Source organism: Chelonia mydas, chromosome 10 (genome assembly GCF_015237465.2).
Source record: "Chelonia mydas isolate rCheMyd1 chromosome 10, rCheMyd1.pri.v2, whole genome shotgun sequence".
NCBI classification, from domain to species: domain Eukaryota; kingdom Metazoa; phylum Chordata; order Testudines; family Cheloniidae; genus Chelonia; species Chelonia mydas.
Genome location: NC_051250.2, coordinates 54698079 through 54712292, shown reverse-complemented (window position 1 = coordinate 54712292; position 14214 = coordinate 54698079). Strand labels below are relative to the sequence as shown.

Sequence of the window (14214 nt, the reverse complement as noted above, 5' to 3'; positions counted from 1 at the left end):
GGAATAACCTACATAATGAAACAATCCCAAAGTCATGCTAAGACATTTGTACTTCAACATCATGTATATATTCTCTCTGTGTGCATGCATGTAAATATATATGCTGCTTGGTAGCCATCCTGATAATAACAACTTTTGATTAATAACATTTTGCTGGGAACCAATTCAGTTCCATTGACTGTTATGTTAAAGAGATTCTGGTACTTGCAACAGGTAGTAGGCTACTTATTAACTTTTTTTTAAGAGACGCTCTGGTGGCAGGCAGGGTTGCAGCAAGGGAAGGCACATCCGAGCGCTTCATACCCTGCAGCCCCGCAAACCTGCCTTTTACTTATTGGCAACTTTTGGGTAATAGCAACTTTTTGCTGGGAACCAAGAGGTGGCTGATACGTGCACTCCACTGTGTGTGTGTATATTCTCTTCTCTCTGTAAGAGAGGCTTTATCAAGGGATTCTTTCACCCTTGGAAACAAGGGATTCTTTATCATTTTCCCAGGAATTTTCCCCCTGGAATGAAGTGTAGCACTTGTGACAGATTCCCTTACCATCAGAGGTTCTTGCTGACCTTACCCCATATTAGCAGTAGTCAGTGACTTCTCTCCTGCAGCCAGGGGCTTAGCTGCCTGTGTTTTGCTGCACAGTAGAAGAGCAGGAGGTTCCGCAAAACAATTTTAGAACCTGACACCAGCCTGCCTCCCCATACCTCTCAATCTTCAAACCTTCCAATGTGCAACACAAGCCATTGATACATATGACAAAAATGGGAAACACCTATTTGGTTGTTCTTTTTTGTCATAATTTACAGATTATTAGGGTTATTTTAACTTTTAAACCTCCTGAGGATGTTTTCTCAGTGTATCAATTAAATGAAGCAGAGAATAGAAAAATGCCATCATGTGCAGTCTATTTTAGGACACACATATTTGTGGTTTACCCTAAGCTGAGCTGAAGTCAGTAAACTGACAGTTAACTCTACTTAAAACCAGATGACAAATTGTAGTTTAGACATCCCCTTAGACTCACGGAAGTGTTTTTGCACTAGCATCCTTCCTCCTTCACTGAGCCTGCCTCCTTCCTGAAATAAAGAAGAGGATGAGTGTTGATGAAATCTTGACTTTCCCCATCTCATTCCTGAAATGATGAATAGGAGCGATTTATACTTGCTCAACCGTGTGTCAATTCATATTATTTGAGAATAATTACTAATCACTGACAGCCTTATTTCCTTTATTTCTAGTTTATAAAGATATTGCCTTTGTTTGACATACATTTAATTCTTGTTTTGTCTTAGTTCTTCTGTATAACAGTATCACAAATATACAATTAGGAAATCTGTTAAAACAATCTTTCTCTTTCTAGCATGTAAAATACTATTTGTGCAGTGTTTATTGTTTTCAAGATAGATTGATATGAATAGTGGAGATTTGGTAATCTTGCATAATCTTTTGATTATGCAAAAGAAATAACTGTCATACAGATGTTACAGCATAAAAGTTCCAACCAAAAGCATATAAATGTTCTTCCTTTTGAGACCCTTTGTATGCATGTGTAGAAAAATTTTAAAAGCAAGAGGACATCTACAGACAAGCTAATTAGTCAAGAGATTTCATTGCTTTTGAGGAAAAGATTGAGGTGTGCAGTCTGTAAATCTTTATAAAACACAGTGAAACTGAGTATCTTGTCCCAGACATAGCTAAATTGATTATGATAGGATTTAAAATATAGTGTATAATAATACTTTGCTCCTGCATCTGATGTTTGGTGCAGTAGAGATTTTTAAAAAGCATTTTGCCACTATTTGTATAAAATATATTTAAAACGTGGTTTTAGTCTGAATAGTGAATCTGTAGAGATTCAACAGATTTGTTTCTTTTATGTACTCAGTCATATCTGTTCACTTAATTGACAAAAATAAGGTTTTTTTTTACTCCTTTTAACTATGCCAAGTAAACACAGCTTAACCTTAGTGAGCGAGATTCTCTTCAGTCTTTAGCATCCTCATCAGAATTGTTTTAGAAATTCCAGTCAGTTTACTCCCTGTGCAAGCCAATTTGAAGACTGTGAGCTTGGAACAGTTTCACTTGGGGAGTAATTGTAAAATGAAGAGGTTGGACAAGTTTAACTAAAGTTCTAATTCTCAGAACTATTATTGCTTTTAGTGATGCACAAGATGGAAAGAACCTAATTTGACTCAGAGTCCTTGTGTTGTAGAGCAATCAGTCAGGAAAAAAAACCATCTTGTAAACATAAGCACATTTGATGCAACAATCATTGAGCGATAACAACCATGGACTCCGACAGTGTCTTTTTTTTATGTAGCTACTTTTCAAAGTTGAACCATGCTTAAAAAAGAGAGAAGAAAAAAATGCTTTCCATGTACACTGGTGATCTGAGCCTTTTTTCCCTAATTTTCTACCAAGGATTTTGAGTGATAAGGTCAGATGATTTACCACGGGTCATTCAATGGAAAAACTGATCCCGGAAGCCCTCCATGCTTGAATATCTGCTGACGTCAATGGCAATTGTGTGTGTGGAGGGCTTGCAGGATTTGGCTCGCAATATTGTCTGCATCCTTTTGGCTCCCATTAGTATTCACAGACTTTCTTGCATCTGATTTTTACACTAAAGAGTGCTTTGTTTGAGTTGGTCCAGAAGATTAAAAATGAGAAGCTGAATTGAAACATCTTTAAAAAAAATTAAACTTTTTAAGCTGTCAGTATTTAACTGATCATGTTTATTATAAAGTAAATTAAGGATATATACAGACAATAAGGAAGGAAATGCAAAATCACCACATGATTTATATCTAATATACATGCTCTTGGAATGTACTAAAATTAGTAGAATTTACAGTGTATTAATTCCATCTTGGGAGATTAGGCCACTATTATGTGTTGGTATTATGTTCGTTTCCATATTATAGTAAATGCCACTGGATAGTAATGTATATTAGAAAGGAATGCATTTTGAACATACATTTCTTGGCATGTACAATATAAATTTATATAACCATGAAATGTGCCCACACTATGTTCTCAAGAGATTTATGAACTTATGTACTCTTTTAGATAGACGCTGTTGACTTTCATGCTTACTTGTGTTTCTTTTAGTTTTAACAGATTCAACTTTTGGGACTCGTGCATTTTAGCTTAATCAAATTTGAGCCTACGTTTTTGAACTACTTTGTCAGTAAAAGTGTACCCTTCATATGGCATGCTCAAGATAAAAGTGTTGAATCCCCATGGTATCTTGTATGGGAGGTAGCACTGTGTGGAGCTCTGTTGGATTGGGGGGGACAGGAGAGTTTCTTTAGAAGTACACGGGCACTTAGCATTCCTGAGCTGCATGAGTTGGCCACAAGGTTTGATTAGTACTTTCTAGTTTCAGAATGTTTTTCTCTCCCCATTTAAAGTGTTTGAATTGCTATCATTTTTAGAGAGGTGAGCATAGCAACGATTATACTACTTTGACTTTTTTTGTATAGGAAAACAGAATTATTGTTGCAGAAAATAAATTGAGTGATGATATAATCCAGGATAGAATGACAATATATGTTTGGTAACAAATATTGCAAAAGCAAGCTAGTGTAACTGAAATGCAGCCATATATTTTACCAGAGCTTCCTTGTATTTTTTAGGTTATAATCCTGGAGGATAAATCCAGAGATTTGAATGAATAAAATGATTATTTGGTAAATGCATAGTTTAAGGTATAATTTCTATGAACTATGGCTAATCCTGCAGACACTTGTTTCGTATGGTGCTTCCTACCAAGAGCAGTTTTGCGTAAGTTACCGCTGTTAGTCACACTAGTAGTTGCTAGTCTCAGTGGTGTTTACAGGATCAAGACATGCAGTTGGACTAAAATATGCTGATATTTACAAATGAGTAATAAAAGAAGCAATACTGTCTTCCTGTTAAAGATTATGTGTAAACAGGTTTCCATAAACTGTTCCCACTCTAGATTGAGATCTTTGTAATAGAATGTTGCTAAGGAATGTTGCTAGGCATTAGGCTGCGCTTGCTTAGGGTTGATTAATCAACTGCATGTAATAGTAACATTTTAAATACATTTTAAAAAACCCTTTATTTACAAAAAAAAAAAAAAAGGCAACAGGTGAAAAGCAATCACTTTTCTTTGTATTTGGCTGATAACTCATTTAAGATATTAGAAAAGCCTAAATCTTTCTGAAATGCAAGATGTTTTCACCATTTTTAAAATGTTGTTTTTGTTTTGGGTGTTGCTCTCCTCTATTAAACATGAATGGACTGTACTTTTATGATAAAAATATTATTGGATAGTTGGTACTAACAGATATGTGGCTGCAAAAGTGAAAGCTAATTTTAAAGTGATATAATTTCTTGCAAATGTTGAGGGCAGGCTGTTAGACTCTAGATTAGATATTACAGTAAAATCATACAAGTAATGAACAACCACAGCTGTAGTTATTTTATATATGGACACGAACGCAAAGACTTGAATAACTTATACAGCTATAGAAGCCAAATTCTGCCATCAGATACATGGTCATGAATCCAGTTATCTTCTGTGGGAATCGTAGACACACATTTGTTCGTTGAATTTGCCCTTTGTTTTTCTGTGTGTGTGTGTGTGTGTGTGTGTGTGTGTGTGTAATGTCATTTGCCAAAAAGCTTGTACTTTCACACTGATCATCTGTTACTTAAATACACTTTTTTCAAAATAGTTTGCTGTAGCCTTTTATAAAGAAGTTTTGATTAAATCCTCCTTTAGAGGATGATGTAATGAATATTTATACTGTGGTTAATATTATTGATTAGGCTTTCCGACTCTAGTTTTACAATATTAATGCTGTTATTTTTCCTTTTGATTTACTGAGTTGCTAGGAAGTATAAAAACAATTGGTTGAAAAAATAAAATAAACTGGAGGGAGTCAATCTATTTGGAAAAATATACTAAGCTAGCATCTTTATTTTGAGGGCTCTACAAATTGTTACAATTCTCCTTTTAAAAAGAATAAATAGTTGATTATTGAAAAATAGAGAAAATATTACTATAGTTGATGTTCATGTTATTGATAGTCTTCATCCCATAGTCATGATTTTGTGAATTTTATTCTGGTTCCTTGAATAAATATAAAAAGTTCATTATGCCATTAATGGCATTTGCTTCTCTTCATTTTAACCCCGGGCTAATGTGCCTTAACAACTTTCTTACAAACTGTGTTTTCATTACTGCAATAGTTTGTACTTCTAATTTGAATGTTTGATTTAGCTTTCATTTCAAAGTTGCTTGACTCCTGTAGTCAAGAGTCCACATTTATTTGAAAGTATCAGAATAGTTCAAGATGGACAAGACCTGCTAGGCCAATTAGACCGTTCTCTAGTGGAAAGTGAAGGATATTTCTCATAAGAATGTAGCATGGTATTGACCAAACTCTAATTTCATTTTTCACAAGAGTTAGAAGGAGTTGTGGCAACACTATAGCAAGTACATTTAAGTGATGGTGATATATTGGATAATTTCTAGGATAGGGTTCATTGCATCATAGTACAGAGACCAACTTTCTTTGGGTTACTTTTGTATAACTGGTTTATTTGAGCATAAGCTTTCGTGAGCTACAGCTCAGTTCATCGGATGCATAGTGTGGAAACTGCAGAAGACATTATATACACAGAGACCATGAAACAATACCTCCTCCCACGCCACTCTCCTGCTGGTAATAGCTTATCTAAAGTGATCACTCTCCTTACAATGTGTATGATAATCAAGGTGGGCCATTTCCAGCACAAATCCAGGTTTTCTCCCCCCTCCCCCTTTTTTTTCAAAAAACCACACACACAAACTCACTCTCCTGCTGGTAATAGCTCATCCAAAGTGACCACTCTCCCTACAATGTGCATGATAATCAAGATGGGCCATTTCCAGCACAAATCCAGGTTTTCTCACCCCCCCACCCCCCAAAACACACACACACAAACTCACTCTCCTGCTGGTAATAGCTCATCCAAAGTGACCACTCTCCCTACAATGTGCATGATAATCAAGGTGGGCCATTTCCAGCACAAATCCAGGTTTTCTCACCCGCCCCCCCCGCCCCCCCCCCCCACAAACTCACTCACTCACAAATCTTGGGAGACAGGCCAGTCCTTGCCTACAGACAGCCCCCCAACCTGAAGCAAATACTCACCAACAACCACATACCACACAACAGAACCACTAACCTAGGAACCTATCCTTGCAACAAAGCCCCTTGCCAACTGTGCCCACATATCTATTCAGGGGACACCATCACAGGGCCTAATAACATCAGCCACACTATCAGAGGCTCGTTCACCTGCACATCCACCAATGTGATATATGCCATCATGTGCCAGCAATGCCCCTCTGCCATGTACATTGGTCAAACTGGACAGTCTCTACGTAAAAGAATAAATGGACACACATCAGATGTCAAGAATTATAACATTCATAAACCAGTCGGAGAACACTTCAATCTCTCTGGTCACGCAATTACAGACATGAAGGTCGCTATCTTACAACAAAAAAACTTCAAATCCAGACTCCAGCGAGAAACTGCTGAATTGGAATTCATTTGCAAATTTGATACTGTTAATTTAGGCTTAAATAGAGACTGGGAGTGGCTAAGTCATTATGCAAGGTAGCCTATTTCCCCTTGTTTTTTCCTACCCCCACCCCCCCAGACGTTCTGGTTAAACTTGGATTTATGCTGGAAATGGCCCACCTTGATTATCATACACATTGTAAGGAGAGTGGTCAGTTTGGATGAGCTATTACAAGCAGGAGAGTGAGTTTGTGTGTGTGTGGGGGGGGGGGGGTGTTGTGAGAAAACCTGGATTTGTGCTGGAAAGTTTACCAGCAGGAGAGTGGCGTGGGAGGAGGTATTGTTTCATGGTCTCTGTGTATATAATGTCTTCTGCAGTTTCCACAGTATGCATCCGATGAAGTGAGCTGTAGCTCATGAAAGCTTATGCTCAGATAAATTGGTTAGTCTCTAAGGTGCCACAAGTACTCCTTTTCTTTTTGCTAATACAGACTAACACGGCTGTTACTCTGAAACCTGTCATTTTGTATAACTGTGAACAAGGAGCTTTCCCCTGCTCCTGGTGGAAGGCTAGTTGTCTGCTTTTTTCTTTAGATCATGGGATTGGGTTGATCTTACATGAACATCCTAAGCAATTTTGTAAAAAGAACGGATACCATAGCTATATTTCTGACACTATTTAAACTGTGAAGTCCTGTGGGACTTTATTCTTGGTGCTCTCCTGTTTCTCTGATTTAAGGCATATAATTCTGGTTCCACTCAAAACAACAAAGAGCACCAATGTAATTGTAGAATTTTTGGCATGTATCAAGGCACCGCTGCATCTCTCTTGAGTGACCTATTTTTTGTTCTGCCTCATAGGGTGAAAACAACAGGAGTGCCTTCTCTCGCTTCTTGCCCTCTAGATTTTTTTTGTACCTAGCAGGATAATTCTCAACCAGTTCATTTTGTTTGTCCAAAAGATCTTGATTATGGCCAAAAAATTAGATAAAGCAGTACGATCTACTAATGCCATGTCTCTGCCTTTCACTGTGAAGGCTCAAAATCATTATCAGTGGCTCAGGAGACTAGTGGCTGCCGGTAGCAGTGGCCAGTCCAGACTAGTTGTTGTCAGTAGCAATGGTCAGTGCAACTGGTGTTCTCTTCCTTCTCTGTTAGAGATGTTTACTCCCATCTTTGTTACTCCTTGAGGTGTCTTCCATCATTGCCAGGACATATGTGGAGATCCTACTGCAGTACAGAGAAACCCCGTCTCAGAGGGGTTAATGAGTTTCCCAAAATAACACAGGAAGTCTGTGGTAGAGCTGGTATCTCTATTACCAGGATATGCTTTATAGCATCTAGAGTTGCTAGAAATGACATCTGAAAAAGGGAACATATACTCCATTACTTCCCCACAGAGCACTGAACTACCATAGATCAATTTAAGAGGAAGGGAACCAAACCACCAGAGGGCTAAATGATATAGAAGTTCAAGAATTTGGATTTAGTGGAAGGCTTGGGCAAAAAGATGTATTGTGCCAGGCTGGGCTCAGGTATATTTCTGGAGGGGAGTGAGTTGCAGAAGTGAAAGCCTATTACTACAAACACCATGTTCCCAACAAGTTTCAAATTTTGGACAGATAGGTGAGGCATTCCAGCCCAAATGTAGGTGGTGATATGGTGGGAGATAACTAAAGGCAAGACCATTTGCAGCTTTATTGATAGCAACCAACACTTACATTAGAACAACCAAACAACATAGTACTCAATACTATGATGTAGCCCCCTCTCCTATTCACTGGCCCAGTATGAGGTTGTTCAAGATAGGGGAAGCCTGACTTATGACTTTTTACACAACTTTGGGAAACTGGGCCTGAGGCTCCTTTGTGTGCTGTGCTCTGCATTGTGTATCAGTATGTGTTCACCTCAGACCAGACCCACTCAGCCAAGCCACCAGGAACAAGGCTTTATTCTGTATAGAACGTAGAACAGGAGGATTACAGTCCAGCAGTCTCCTCTCTGCCTGCCTGCTATGTGCTCCCAGCTCAAAAGGTTGTGAAGACTTTGTGGTCTGGTTCTTAAAAACCATCTGCAAAATCGGACTATCCCTTGCCTCTTGGAAATAATAATTTTCTAGTGCAGCGTTTTGAACCTTCCTCTCAGAGCGGTTAAATTCTGTTTAAGCTGCCTTCAGTGTCCTTGGGTTCTCTTTCCCTTAGAATGCTAACCTGTCAGGGAGGTTTCTCTTCAGTTACCATTGCTCCTCTAAGATGAACCAGTGAATGCTGATTCTGTTCTGTCAGCCTCTTAAACAATATTTCACAAAGATAAGAGAGTTTAGATCACAGTCCCTTGATTTGTTTCTAAATGTATTTACTGATTTCCATCTCATCCAAGAGATTGTTCTCCCCTGCTTTTGTTCCTTCCCCTCCAAAGATGTGCAGATAAAGCGTAATTGTTTAGATTTTACAAAGGGTGGCTATGTTGTTTAATCTCAAAAGAACCGTGAGTTTTGTATTGGCAAACAGCTATTTATCCAGTTCAAGCCAGAAAAATATTTTGAAGGAATACTGCCAGGTCAAACTTGGCTTCTAATTAAGGTTTCAAGACCAATTTAAAAGAGAGCTTCCAATTATTTTCCAGAGTCCAATATTTCATCCAGAGACTCCTGCAGCATTTTGCAGTGCAAACCCTGTAGTATGGTGAAATTGACTAGACGCTGATTAATCTATTTTCATTGGTGGACAGTGAAAGAAATGCTCAAAGTGACAGACAACACAGTGACAAATAAATTAAACATTTATAATTCCTTCAGTTTTAAGCAACTAAAGTGGTCTTAGTGAGAAAAGAGAAGAAATTTGTTTTGTTTGTTGTTAAATAATATTTTTAACCTGACAGTGCCTCTAAAAAAGCCACCTTGCTTTCTGAAGAAAACATACCAAAGAAAATGATATATTTTAAAGATTTATACCTGTATAATAAGACTCCAAAATTAAGACAGCAAAATTAAGACCTGTAATTCACAACTGATCGTAGTAAAGTGGAGATTATAATTTAGACAGTACTCTGGCATTTTTACCTGTATATATCCTGTAATCAAGCTATAAGCATTTACGGTGCTTTTCTTAATGTAAGCTTTTAAAGGTTTAAATGCTCTCCCAGGCACCTGAGATAAAAATCATGGTGGTGTTTTTAATTTGAGGCTGTCTTGTCAGAAGTGCATTTTCAATCTTATTAAAAATTCTTATTGCCATTTTTAGTAATGTTTCTGGCATTCTGTTTTTAGTCAGGATGAGGAGACTTTGGTCCAAACTCTGGATTTCTGCTGGAGTTGGTAGTTGTAACTACTGCTCTTTAATAAGAGGTGTTCCTGTTTCAATAGTTGTTTACATATTTGATTAATCTTAGCAGCAGAAGTTATAATCTGGTCAAAATGGTTCATCATATCGCTTAAAGTCTGGCTAGACAGCGCTGATTGCTGGTTTGTCACTTTGGTAGATTTTACAATTTTATAGATTTACTGTAAGGCATAAAGCAAAGTACTGAACAGAAGTGATTTGCTGGTGCCAAATATTCTTGAGGAATCTTTATGCTCAATTTCAATGGAGACTGTTGAAAAATTGTTCTGCTTTGACTTCCTGTTTTGTTGCTGGGCCTTGTACATTAGGCTTTTTGCCTGTTGCATTCTTTATCCATTAATGGATTTAAAGTGCAGAACCCCTTGTAGTTTTTGAATCTCAATTAAGATCCTATATATTTAGTTGTGCTTTCAGTTAGTTGGCTATATTGCTACCTGTTGTTTTTTATTGCTTTGAAGTGCTCTGGGTGCATGCACTAATGACATAAGGGTACCTATTGTACTGTAAAATTAAATGATTGATTGTTGCTGCTTCATAAATTATACAGGCCGATGTTTGTCTACTTGGCCATACTCTAAATACCTAAAGTGAGAGGATAGCACAATAGTTTAAATATAATCTCTTTATTTAAAGCCATTTGGTTTTCTATTTTATTTATTGCTAATACTGAGCAAAAGTTTTTCCTATGATCATTGTGCATTTGGGCTTGATTCGACCCTGCAGGACTTAGATGGATTCTTGCAGCAGAAGAATTTGGCCCTCTGAGTATGAGTTCAGAAATTGACAGTCTCTCTCTCAAAACGATGTAGTTTGAAAATATGCATACTCTTATATATTTTGGTTGGAAATAAATGCAGTAATATACAATGTGTCATGCTAGTGATGGTGTTTATATCGCAAGATAAATAGTAATGCTAATTATAAATGTTTATGCTTTATTAAGTATGTTTAAAATCCTAGAATGTGGTGAGTTTCTGCAGTTAACTATACTTTAAAACAGTGTATACTGATGATTCTAACGTTAACTGAATCTGTCACATGTAGGTTTACTCTCAGGCTTTTAGAAGCTGAGAAATTAGGGAACTGTCAAATGTGCAGAAAAGAAGCAGATCATCTCAGCATATAACATCAGAAACTAGGAATATGAGTAGGCAGCGGAATCTGTCAAGGGCTTTCTTGTGTATGGGGCTTCTTGTCACTAATATACTGTTTATAACAATCAGATTCATGGAATTATCCACACTTGTATCGATATAAATGTTCAATTTGTATACCACACAAGTTCAGTTCATATTGTAATTCCAGTAGTTTTAAGACCATACAGTTCTGTAAATTAGTTTGCATAATTATATTTTGATAGCTTTTTCATTGTATTTAATTGAATTAATGTTCTGTATCAACAAGTACATTATTTTTATTGTTCAAAGAGGAAATTTACAAAAAAAAAAAAAGAAGGATCAGAAAATGTGTTCTGTTTAGAATGCATTATGTAGAAAGTTTGGGGGGAAAAAGCTTAGTCTATTGTCAAATTTGAAACCCTAAATCACCTGATCTGCTCCATATCCTAAACGTAACATTTTGAATTTGTAGAGACCACTTAATTTGATTGACTGCAGAGAACTGCAAATCTTAAAAGGATACTGTCAATGGCCTTTTTAAAAAATAATTTCTCCTTGTGGTTGTTCCCCATTGTCTGCAGTCCCTTGACTTGAAAATAAATTTACCTTCTACTGATTTTGTCTTGCTTCAGTATGCAAGCATTAAAGTAAATTTCTCCTGTCCATGCATGAGCACAACTTGCACTAATGATGATGGGTATTTCATAAGCACACTGAGAGGCATTTGTAGTCAATGTACGTTGCTGTATTTCTAATGCAGAAGAAGCTAGTATGGATGTCGTCTGTTAGTTTCTGTCTGTGAATCAGCACCATTACTGCAGACCATCATTTCAGTCTGCAGAATGTGCTGCTGGGGGAAGAGTGTTTTGTTAAAGGAAACTCTCAAATTCTGTGTTGATATTTTATATCAAAATAAGAGCTTGAAATTTTTTTGAATGATGGAATAATTGATTTTTAAAAATGTGGAAAATAGAGGGCATTTCCCTCACATTGTTATGGTTTGAAGGCAGGCCTAAGGAGTTGCTGGTGTCCCTTTTTTAGTAAATATTGATGATTTTACATGTTAAATACAACGAGAGAAACAAATATGGAAAATTACTGCAGTGTATATTAGGTGCATTAACAAATTGCTGATTCTTAATAGTTGATGTCTTTATACTACATAGAGTTCCAGATCATGGTCCCATGTTAAAAACCTGTGATGGGTGGGAGAGGGGTCGAGTGTGTGTGAGAGAGGGGTGGCGGAGGAATTATGTAAGAGTCAGGAAACAATAAATCCTCTCAACCCATTTTACAGAACATAGATGAAGCCGGTACTACAAGTTATGGGCTCCCTATGTTCCCGTCTGCCAGGATTTTGGCCCACATATCCACATAATGGCATAATAAGCACTTTAGCTTATGGGTCCCGCAGGTTTTATCCCTCACCTGCTCTACTTTCTGCTGCTGCAGAGACCTGCTATGGAGCACCTTCCCTTTCCATGGTTTGCATGATCTAGACATGAGAACATCAGAGGTTTTCCTGCATTTACATCTTTTCATTCTTCTGGATGGGGAGGCAAGACTTGGACAATAATGAGCAGAGCCTTTACAAATATTCTATAACATGCAATATGAAATAGGGCCATATCTTTACGTAGGTCAAACTCCCATTGACATCAGGATTCAGTTTCCAACCTCTTGTTCAAAATGTATATGAATTTACAGGGAAGGTTTGTGAAGAGCCATGGGATACTTTGTCTTCAGTATGCTGAGGACACATAACTGTGTCTGAATCTTAACTAGTCCCACTGATGGGGGGAGGGATAGCTCAGTGGTTTGAGCATTGGCCTGCTAAACCCAGGGTTGTGAGTTCAATCCTTAAGGGGGCTATTTAGGGATCTGGGGCAAAAACTGGGGGTTGGTCCTGCTTTGAGCAGGGAGTTGGACTAGATGATCTGCTGAGGTCCCTTCCAACCCTGATATTCTATCATTCTGTGATGTGAGGAGTTGGATGACTAGGGGTCTACTGGTAATTGGAGGCTGGGTGACAGCTATCTGGCTGAAGCTCAATCCAGATAAGACACAGCAGTAAAGTTGCTAGTTTGATGAAAATATGCAGGAAGAATTAGCAATTCTGTTTGAAGTAGTATGGCTGCCATTTGTAAAAGAGGCTTGTAATTTGGGGTCTGGTTGGATTGAGGCTTGGTGTTAGATGACAAGATAGCATCCATGGCTAGAAGCCCCTTTCCAAAGTTTGTCTGGTTAGGCAAACACACTCGTTCCTTATAGGTACAAGATCTTACTATATTTGTCCATGCCTTTGTCAAATGGAGATTAAACTATTGTAGTGGGATTGAATATATGTTCCCTGATGTGGGTTTCCTTCCAGGAGGAATTCAAGGTGTTGGTTTTGAGCCCTAGTCTGGCCCCAAACCACCTATATGAGGATCTGAGCCAACTCACATTGAAGTGAATGGGAGCCTGATCTAGTTCTGGTTCTGAGAGACTGCATCTGTCCCTATGCCATATTACCACAGCTGCAATTCGTAGAAGTGATAACACCAGAGTTCTATTAACTCTGGCATATTTCCTTGCTTTCTCTTGAACCGTTAGCCTTTGGGACATGCTGTAAAGCCTGTTTGTTCTCTAGGGCTTTTGAAGAAAATGGTTGACATTGAAGGGATGGTCATGTGATCATAGAATAATAGAAGTTTAGGACTGGAAGGGACCTTGAGAGTCCCCTGCACTCAAGGCAGCACTAAGTATTATCTAGAGCAGTGCCTCTCAACCTTTACAGACTATTGTACCCCTTTCAGGAGTCTGATTTGTCTCGCGTACCCACAAGTTTCCCCTCACTTAAAAACAACCTGCTTACAAAACAAGACGTAAAAATAAAAAAGGGTCACAGCACACTAATACTGACACTGCTTACTTTCTCATTTTTACCATAAAATTATAAGATAAATCAATTGGGATATAAATATTGTACTTACATTTCAGTGGATAGTATATAGAGTAGTATAAACAAGTCATTGTCTGTATGACATTTTAGTTTGTACTGACTTCACTAGTGCTTTTTATGTAGCCTGTTGTAAAACTAGGCAGATATCTAGATGTTCCCCCTGGGAGACCTCTGCATACCCACAGGGGGACATGTGCTCCTGCTTGAGCATCACTGATAGACCATCCCTGACAGGTGTTTGTCTTAAAAATCTCCAATGACAGAGATA

The 14214-nt window shown here is 37.8% G+C and overlaps 1 protein-coding gene across 2 annotated transcripts in view; it reads left to right on the top strand.

Moving 5' to 3' along the window:
* The window catches only part of FAM189A1 (family with sequence similarity 189 member A1), a 383608-nt gene that overhangs the window by 118503 nt on the left and 250891 nt on the right, over positions 1–14214 (top strand). The window lies entirely within an intron of this gene.